We start from the raw sequence: 10,938 nt of genomic DNA, 5'->3' as shown, positions 1-10,938 counted from the left end.
CGTAGCCTCACCCAGAGTACTGAGCATCTCTCACCTGCATGCACTGCTACAGCTCCCTTACAGTCTGACTGCTCCAGTCCTGGGCTGCTACTAAGCATCTCCCTCAAACACAGCCTCAAACACATCCCCCACCCTGGCTCTCCTGCCATCCCAGGACACGCTGAGCCCTTAAACTCCATTCCCTTTTGTGGGCTGCCTCCCCCACGCTACCCCCACAGGAAGTGCCCTCATCCTTCTTTGCCTACCAAGCTGCTCTGTTCTTTTCCCAAGCAGCTCAAACGGCACCTCATTAAGAACCTTCACTCAACTCCCTTAGCAGAGAACTGCTGCATTCTGCTGGTCTTCACAGCATTTTGTTGACCATTCTTCACATTGTCACAATTAGCTGTGTTGGTTTGTGTCTTCCCCACCAGACTGTGAAATCCTGGAGAGCAAGAGCCATATTTTATTCATGTTCCTATCCCTAGTGCCAGACCCAATAGATGCTCAGTAGATGTTTGCTGACTGGCAGAGTGAATGAGGTCTTTGCTCCTTTTGTTGTGAATAAAACTCTGTATAGCTTATAGTCAACACTCAATTGATCCCAAAATTACCTATCTTAAACCTTTTTCCCTTGCCCTGGATTAGTCTTTCTGAATGTCAAATCCTAGAAACAAACTTTTCATTCCTGTAGGCTCCATGGTGATTGGCTGACCAACCCACTGACTTGCCAATGTGACACATGCAGGATTCACACACAGCTTCCCCAGCTACGTGGATCTGCCTATTCGATCTCCTTCATCAGCAGAGGCAGGAATATGAAAGAAGTTGCACCTGGCTTTATGGCTCAGACTTGTTTTCTTGGGTGTTTGGGATGCTGAGATGGTTAATAAGCAAATCAGACTCAGTATTCAAATACGCAGCTAATAAATCCTGAAAGAGATACAAATCAAAATTTCCTTGGAGGTTTCCTGGCTCTATGCAAAGGATTTTAGCCAAAGGAGTCAGTGATCCAGGTTATATGTCCTGTTTAAATTACAGCAGCACCTTCCTGCACCAGAAGGTGCTGCTGCACTTGAACTGCACCTGCACTTGAGCTTCCTAGGACACCTAGCCTAGAGCAGAGAGCATATAAGACAGTGTAAGGCCAGCCCTTTGAACCTGGTAAGTCTACAAGCCCTGCTTCTAAAGACTCCTGTGCCCTTGGGTTATTTTTTATTGTGTGTATGTGTGTGTGTGTGTGTTTTCTCCTGGAGCTGGCCTATCTCAAAGACTCTAACCAGATTTTGGGAACCCAGACTTGAATGCCAGATCAAGGGAGAGGCTAACCAACACCTAGCCAACATGATGCCATGCCGCCCATTTTGGTTTTTTTTCCCAGGAGGAGCACAAGCAGGAGCTACTGTGCTCCCAGAGGGAGCCTCCCAGGAGATGGAGATGCTGGATACTAATGCCTCAAGGGAACAGACAGTCTGCAAGTTCTCAGAGGACTACAAGCAAATCTACCTCTCCCTGACCTACAGTATCATCCTCATGCTAGGGATGCCTCTGAATGGCATGGTCTTGTGGCTCTCCTGGCGCCAAACCAAGCGCTGGAGCTGTGCCACCATCTACCTGGTGAACCTGATGGTAGCTGACCTGCTTTATGTGCTGACGCTGCCCTTCCTCATCACCACCTACTCCCTGGGTGACAGGTGGCCCTTCGGGGAGCTGCTGTGCAGGCTGGTGCGCTTCCTGTTCTACACCAACCTCTACGGCAGCATCCTGCTACTGACCTGTATCTCTGTGCACCGCTTCCTGGGCGTGTGCCACCCCCTGCGTTCACTACCCTACCGGACCCGCCGGCACGCCCTCCTGGGTACGGCCACCACTTGGGCCCTGGTGGTCCTCCAGCTACTGCCCACACTGTTCTTCTCCCACACAGAATACATTGACGGCCAGATGATCTGCTATGACATGACCAGCCCAGAGAACTTTGATCAGTTTTTTGCCTATGGTGTGGTTCTGACGTTGTCTGGCTTCGTCTTTCCCTCCTTGGTCATCCTGGTGTGCTACTCGCTGATGGTGAGGAGCCTCATCAAGCCAGGAGAGGCCCTCATGAAGACAGGCAATGTAACCCGGGCCAAGTCCATCCGAACCATCTTGTTGGTGTGCGGCCTCTTCACCCTCTGCTTTGTGCCCTTTCACATCACACGCTCCTTCTACCTCATGCTCCGCTTCCTACCTTCACAGGACTGCCAGCTCTTGATAGTGGTCAGCTTGGCCTATAAGATATGGAGGCCTCTGGTAAGCATGAGCAGCTGCCTCAATCCAATCCTGTACTTTCTATTAGTTGGGAACAACAGAGTCAGGCTCTTCCAGGAACTCAGGCAGAACAAGGGAAAGAGACCCATGGGTGGCCAGATCTGGGTACTGACAAGATGAAGTACTGCCAAGATACTGACGATGACTTGTCTGAACACAGTCATGTGCTACTGGGAGAGGGGCTCAAGATCTCCTAGTTGTGTCCTGCTACAAAGGATTTTATATTGATCTGAAGAGATTTTAAGGTTCCTGGGTGACTCTGTCAGTTAAGCATTTGCCTTTGGCTCAGGTCATGATCCCAGGGTCCTGGAGTCAAGCCCTGCATTGGGCTCCCTGCTCAGCAGGGGGTCTGCTTTTCCCTTTCCTTCTGCTCCCCACCTGCTCACGGATGCACTCTCTTGTTCTCTAATAAATAAAAATCTTTAAAATAATTTTTAAAAAAAGATATATTAAAGTGAGAATATGAAGAGAACCACCAACACAAAGGAAAACCTTATTTTAAACAGAGCTGACATTTATCTCATCACTTAGGCCTCGGCTAGAACACCACCTCCTCAAAAGCTCCTACCCACCCTAGTTAACACTGACCTCTCTCCCCATAACCCAGTTTCCTATCTACTTTTTAACACTTATTAGTACCTGAACTTTGTTTACTCATTTATTTCACCTGACTGCTATACCCCTAACCCCAGCATCTGCAGCAGGGCCCAGCATATAGTGAGTATATAATGGACAGTAGAAATGAATGGATGCATGGATGAATGAATAAGTAATGACTGGTTGCATGAATAAGTGAATAAAGTCCTTACTATGGAAAAGTACTTTCCATGGAATAACTCATTTAATGCTCACAACAGCCCTTGGAGGTGGGAGCTACTGTTTGCCTCATTTACAGATAAGGATACAGAAATAGAGGGCTTTAAGTAACTTGTCCAAGGTCACCCAGCTGGAGAATGTCCAGATCATCATGCTGGATGGAAGCTTTGAAGCCAGGCACTGGCCTCCAAAGCACACACTCCTAAGACTGAAGTGTATGGCCCAATCCAAGCATTGGTCAAGATCCAGCCAAGTTCTCCTCAACAGCATCAGCTCATCATTTTAGGTCACTTCACCTTTCATATAGTTGCTCTCATGTACAGACCACTGAGTATCCAATGTGTGTTCTTTTACATTACACTTCTTAACAGGGTTCTGATTAAGATTAGAAAAAGCCCTGCAGGACAAAGTGGGGGGGAAAACGGCAAACTGACTGCATGAATAACAACTCACCTTATTCTTATTTGAATTTAATGTCAGTTTATGACAGAAAAGTTTTATCACTGTCTTTCATCATAATATGATGTTCATTCTTAAAAAAATAACATCCAAAGTAATCCAAAAAGATAAACTTAAAAACCTCATATTTGAACAATATTGATCTCCAAGGAGTTCTCAGATCTAAACATACATTATTTAATAGTTCATTATAATCTCCCTATGAAGAGGTGAATAAGCCTTTTTAATAAAAACCAAAGTGTAACCCCTCATTGCTACCCCACTCTAATTACAGGAAGTGTCTGAAGAAGCCACGTCTATGTCTCAATTATAAAATTTTATTGTAAAAGTAGAGTTTATTGCTTTCAAGGGCACACAATAATTAGAACTAGACAAAGTATTGCCTAGCAGAATTCCTTGAGATAATTAATTTAATGAATAGGCAAAGACGTTTTCTAATTAGCAGGTCAGCTGTTTCCACATAAGTGCCTCTATAGCAGCTAAGAGAACTTAAAACTGTTTGCTCTTTTGAATATTCTCAGCTTTCTTGCTTATATTATTCATTTTTGTCCCCTTCTTTGCATAGCACACCGGGAAGTCAGCTGTCCAACAGTCGCAATGATTATCCCTTACAAATTAATATGGCTTACATTACTGGAAAACTGGTGCACTAGGTTCCTTAAGAAAAATATAAAGCCATCCCCTGTGTCCTCTTAGCCCTTATCTTGAATGCACATCGGCCTGCTAACCCTGGAGGCGGGAAGAAGACTAATCTAGAATCCTCAGGACACATTACCTTTATCTAAAAAAAGTACTTTAACACCTATGGCCAAAGTTTTCCAGCCTTTAGTCTTTGTTAACTTAGGTGCTTGCAATTATTTCCCTGATCTATATAACGCTAATTTTGCTTCTGCAGAGTCTTCTGACCTACTTAACAGCAAAGTAAAAGCATCCATTTTTAAGTTATTTCTGTAGAGTTGGGATCAAAAAAGTTTAATTTAGTTGACATCACATCCTGGTTTTCAGGGATAATTATCTCAAGACAAGAATCAAACTAGACTATTCCTTTTGAAAAAAAAAAAAAAAAGACTCACTTGTAAGAGGAGCTGGAACCTACTGCCCACCATCAGTCTAAGGGATGTTCCTGACTTCACTGAAAATTCACCCAGAAGGAAACAAAAAGACTAGAAGAAACAAAAGTTCTTTCTGAATCTACTCACTCAATGTCCACCATCCTGGTCAAAGCTGAGATCCTCAAATATGTTATTGCTCTGGGCCCCAAGAATCTTGATAATCTGCCTGGTTGTTTGGAACACAGCTGAAGGTCAGCAAATATTACCATGTACAAAATAGCATGACTGAGGCAGCAGTGGATGCCAATAAAATGGCTGTAGGCACCTACAAAAGTGTCAAGCATTGTACCAGACCTTAAGGATGTTATAGACTATTGGAGAAGCAAAACAAGACCACACAAACAACAATATGAATGCTAATTAAACAGTTTCAGCAGCTATGAAGAAATCATGTCAGTTGTTAATTAATCAAAAGCGAACAGTACGCAAGTTAAGTATTAGGGAAGTTTCCCAAGCAGGGTTAACAATACTACTACTGTCTGAGAGGATCCTGAAAAGCATTACAAGCATGCATAAGTCTAGTGAAATCTCAATTAGCACAATTTCTCAAGCAGTGTTCGAGAACATGGAAAATCTGTGTAAGAGTCGATAGTTGGTTCCTGAGGGGGAGAAAGTAGAGATGATGCTGGAAAGGTGGGCTGAAGTGTGATTACAAAAGCCATCCCAAAGTCAGCAAAAGAATCACTCAAGGCACAGGTCATCTCTGAGGGCATTTGAACAGGACAGTGGTTGATCAAAGCCGTGAACCAGAAACTTAACCTGCCAGTCCCCATGTTTTGAATGAATTGGAGAAAAGAAACAAAACTATCACAGCGGTCTTATGTGAGGTCTCCTAATGACTCTCCCTTCAAAGCCAGCCTCCACACCGCAACCACATTTTCTTTAAAAAAGCATTTTTTGTGCATCACACTCTCCCTAATTCTGTCCATAGACCCACCCCCCATACCCTCACTTCTATGAGATAAAGCCCAGACTTCTCACACAGGCATATTATACCTATCACAGTGTGCTCCCAGCTGAACTTTTCAACTCATAGCTCTCCTGATCCACCACGTGGATTTCTACCTCTCACATGTTTACCATTCAATACACCATCCCCAAAACCTTCTCCACAAGCTTAAGTACTCCTCTTCCCAGACCTTGCACTCTACTTCCTCCAGATGCCACTGGTCTCACTCTGCACTGCTGACTCTCCCACTGGCTTATCACCTTGGAGTTGATGATGGGCTCCTGTCTCATTACAAGTCTGTTTTCTCTCCCCCACTACTCCATTTTCCAATCTATAGAACATGGCATGCTAGCAACTTCTGAAGACAGTAGACTCTCAGGAGGCAATGGTGATGCTGATAATGAAGAAGGCAGCAATCCACATTGAGAAGACCACTGCAGTGACCCAAGTATATAGATAATGGGCATGAATAGAACTGAATAGATTTTAAAACATCTTAGAAAGACTTAAGAGAAATAAAATACTTATTTAGGCATGAGTGGTAAGGAGACAGAACAAAAATGACTCTGAGACTCCAAGCCCGAGGAATCAAAAGAATGATAAACTAGCATCTAGCATGAGGTAGGCACTCAATAGTCAATGGGGAAAGAAAAAGAGAGGGAGGAAGGGAGGCAGACTGAGCAGTGCAGGAGAGAGTTCAGATTCAGACAAGTTAAATGTGAGCGCTTGAGGGAGGCCTCAGCTGGAAATGCAGGATGGAGGTTCAGAGACGGCTTCGGATCAAACCCTTGAGTTTAGAGTTGTCTAGCCAGGGATATATTCAAAGCTACAGACGTAAATGACACCTGTGAGAAAGAAGGAAAGAGAACAAATGGAGGACCAGGGAGATAAGGGAATCATAAAAGTCTTGACAGGTGACACGGGGATAAGGAGGTGCTGCTAGATAATAGGGTGCTAGAAAGTCAATGAGACAACAATTTCAAGAACGACGGTAACTAATCAAAGGCATCACATGAAAAAGACTAGTCAGAGACTGAATAGCTGTCTCTCAGAAAGCAACCCAAATGCCAACTCTTCCAAGAAGCCTTCCCTGACCATGCATCAGAATGCCCTTTCCCTTCTCTGACCCATCATCCACACCTAAGGCACATCTCCCCTGTATGAGCAGCAAAATTTAAATGCTCTTACTTCCCCTCCTACAGGATCTAGCAGAGGCTTCAACATATGGGTACCTACTAAATCTTTGTAGAATAAATGAACACACAGCGAATGATTCTCCTGTGTATGCTTTTCTGAAATTACCGCCTAAATCCAATTTATGAATGTGTGCCTATAAAATTAAATCATGAGTTGTCTGGGATTTATTTGTTCTAACACTCACCAACTCCAATTCAAAGCAATTCCAGAATACACAATACCTGCAAGCGTGCTCACTTTTTAGGCCATATTTTAAAGACAACAAAGAGGGGAAATGTTTCACAAAGTTGTCTGCAATTAAGCACAACTTAACCTAACATTAAAAAGTTATATATTCTCATTATCTTTTACTTTCTTGTAAACCAGCCAAATCTCTTTAGTATTTCAATTTCTTAACTTTTTGTTTTGTTGAGAGGTTTGTTTTGAACATATCAAACAACTTCAAAGGTAATGGCCTTAAGAAGAACTCCATGATGAGAAGCAGAACTTAAGTTCTTGCAGCAAGCTGTAGCTGGAAATTTTTATAGTGGTTAAACCACGAACAAAAAAGCAAAGAGAGCCACTTCAAGAAAATTAAAGAATCACAGTCTGAGAATGTTCCACTCCACAAGTAGAAAAACACATTAACAACAAGACCTTTATAAAGCAGTAACCTCACAATAAAAAAAAACAGCCGCTGAAGACTCCTTCTTATGTTCTCTCTTCCTTTGTAGCCTAGTTTCTTGCAAGAGTAGGCTACACTTTTTTTTTTTTAGAGTAATTTCTATCTTGGATTCATACTCCAAATCATTATAAGCTGGCTGCTCTTTCCCGTTAAATGGCACCACCATCCATTCAAGCTGGAAATCTGGGAGTCCTCTTCAATTTCAGCCTCTTCCTCCTTACACATCACGATCACATTGTCAGTTGGACCTCCCAAGCATCACTAGAACTTGTCTTTTCCATCTTCCCAGTCACTGCTTGAGTTCAAATTTCCATCATCCCTCATGGGCTTCACTGCTCCAACATATTAAACATCTTACTGACTCCAGATTTGTTTTCTCAAACTCCATTTCATTTCCTTCTTTCTGCTTCTAGGGCCACCTTTTTAAAATGTAAACCCCATCTTAATCCCCAACAGAAAAATCTTCCAAAAACTCCCATTTGCCTTAAGGATTAAGATCATGCTGTACATGGGGGTACCTCAGTGGCTAGAATCCATTAAGCCTCAGACTCTTGGTTTTGGTGCAGGTCCTGATTTCAGGGTCCTGGGATCAAGCCCCACATCAAGCTCTGTAGCAGGTGAAAAGTCTACTCCTCTGTTCTGCCTCTATCTCCCTCTGTCCAACCCCTCACTTGCATGCACTCTCTAAAACAATCTTAAAAAAAAAAAAAAAAAAAAAAGATCATGCTGAAAAGGCTTCCCCAATCTGCCTTGTATAAAAACTTTCAAGCTAACCCCCTGCCCTCCTACATCACCTTCACTCCATTTTCATTAACCAGTAGGCTCGCTCAGCTTTAAGACCTCTTGCCCTCTCCACTCTTGCCCCACTCCCTCATCTTACTCATTCTTTATGATACAGCTCAAAGACCATCTCCTCTGGGAGTCTTTGAAGTATTCTAGGTCCTCTGAACCCCATTAGCCATTGCTCTGTAACAGTGTTCATCAAACTATATCACAATCACAGAATCACTGATTCCTTTGTCTGTTTTCCTCATGCATCCATTTAACCCTTGAGGAAAATGGGTTTACATTTTCCACATCTCTGACTCACCACCTCTAGTAAAGAACCTTAGGTTCAGTAATGCCAGAAGCAAATGATAACACATAAGACTGTGCTTATCTTACATCATCAAGCATCATCATCATATTATTATAGCATTATGCCTGGTTTTCCCTACAACTGCTTTTCTTTGAATTACATGATGATGCCAAACATATATCCCAATTTCAAAGATGTGAAAGGTGAAATATTATAGTCCATGAAATACAGCATATTAAGTTCCATAATCATGAAAACTTTATGCACTTAATCATCAGACTAGAAAAGCCTTTCAGAAGTTCCAGTGTTAAAAAATATACCAAACTTAACTCTTTTTTTTTTTTTTTTTTTATGATAATCACAGAGAGAGAGAGAGAGGCAGAGACACAGGCAGAGGGAGAAGCAGGCTCCATGCACCGGGAGCCTGACGTGGGATTCGATCCCGGGTCTCCAGGATCGCGCCCTGGGCTAAAGGCAGGCGCCAAACCGCTGCGCCACCAGGGATCCCCCCAAACTTAACTCTTAAATGAAGGGCCCACGTGTACATTACCTTCAAATATTACAATATTTTTCCTACGAAGTGATCACCAAGAAACTATTTGTTCTGTATCTTAACTGTGGTAGCCAGAACACAAATCTCTATTAAAACTCATGGAATTGTAAAATAAAGTTAAAGCCATGGGAAGTATTTCAAAGCATCCACTAAATATGTCTGCAGTCTTAGGCCCATTTCCCCACTCTCCATCCACCGAGCCTGGACTCTACCTACACGGACTCCACCAGAACCCAAAGAAGACACTTATTTCTCCTCTGACACTTTCACTCCATTTCATGATCAGTGACTCTAAAACCTGCCTGCAGGCCCATCTGCCCATTCCCTCTATGTCCCAGCCCAGGCTTCTTGTTGCTAATTTGGGCCTGTTCTCCTTCCAGCCATTTCTATCCCAGCCTCCCCTCTCTCATCCTCCTCCCACCTCATTCCATCAACTATCCCATCTCTTATGCACTGTACCCTGTGAAATCTGGGTTGGGAAGGGGGAAAAAAGAAGGGCTCACCTTATGTCCTAACACTTTTATTCTTCCCTAGGGGTGCCAGGATCTGCTTTGAAAGGTTAAAAACTACCTGAACATACTAAGACACAGAACCCTGAAATAATCAGATTTTCCTTAGAAAACTGAACAAGCCTTAATATTGGGGGGGGGGGAGGCAGAAGAGTTGGATAAACTTCAAAAGAAGCTTGAAAATGTCATCAGCCCACACTTTCCTTTCAGCTGTTTGTGAACAACCCACCATATCCTAGAAATTTCTGAGCATGCTCCATTTATTTGCCAGAGTGCCCAAAGGAATCTTTGGCACAATCCTAGGAGAGCCATTTTCTCCAACCCATCAACTAAATGTAAGGAATGGATAGATATTTCTCTAGATAATATTTTAGGTCATCCATCAATGAATATATATCTAACATGTGGCAATCAACCATATCTGTATGTTTCATAAATTAGGTACATGAGCCCTAGAAGAAACTCTAGTGATATTCCATTTTGCTAATCAGGAAATGGAAGCACAGAAAGCTACAATGTAGTGAAACTTAGGAGACAAGCATGAAAGGTGACCTTCTTCAAAGAGACAAAAAAGACAAACTCCTATAAAATACACACTAATCCCAAATAGAATGCCACTGATTTTTATTACACAATTGATTTGCAATCAAACATATGGGGGAAAAATCATTTTAGGAAGTTGAGTGAGTTAGGCAGGGTCACTGCCAAGACGTGGGACTGATAAAGATCCACCACGGAGAAGACATGTATACTTGAGTACATGACCTTATATATGAACACCTCATGGAACTAACTGGTATTAAGTTTGTAAACAGCTTGGTTGTCTGGCCTACCTGCATGATGTTAAAGGTTTTTCAGTATTTCTTACAAAATATCGAAAGATTTCCCCATCAACTTCTAGGTCGCAAATCTCTGTTCAGGGCCTAAACTCAATTTCCCCCTGGTGTACTCCAAGAACATGCAAATGGAAAAAGCCAAGGAGAATCGGGTTGAGATATCCCAGAAATCACAGAGAGCTTGCAGACAACTTGAACCTGTTCTTTGCCACCAGTGGGGCCAGAAAGTTTATTATTTCCTTAGCTTTTACCCCATTTTCTATTCTGTTTTTTCTCTCAAGTTTCCTTTCACATGCAATTTTTTTCCTGTCAATGCAAATTCTAACTCAGGGACCTATTAACTCCCACCTAACTCCATCCCCAAAATTCTTTGGGAAACATTACCTGTCACCTTCCTCCTTTCTGAAACTACCACTTTCCTCAAAAGTAGCACTCAAACTTGGGAATTTTGTTCTCTGTGAGTTTTTAAAAGCTTTTATTAC

General features: G+C 42.6%; 1 pseudogene; it reads left to right on the top strand.

Annotated features, from left to right (window-relative positions):
- The first annotated feature begins 1,268 nt into the window (after window positions 1-1,268).
- LOC140622433 (P2Y purinoceptor 3-like) lies at window positions 1,269-2,647 on the top strand (annotated as a pseudogene).
- Window positions 2,648-10,938: the final 8,291 nt, after the last annotated feature.

The sequence above is a fragment of the Canis lupus genome, chromosome 31 (assembly GCF_048164855.1).
Source record: "Canis lupus baileyi chromosome 31, mCanLup2.hap1, whole genome shotgun sequence".
NCBI lineage: Eukaryota > Metazoa > Chordata > Mammalia > Carnivora > Canidae > Canis > Canis lupus.
Note: the sequence above shows the minus strand (reverse complement) of the source record. Positions and strands in the feature narration are given on the sequence as shown.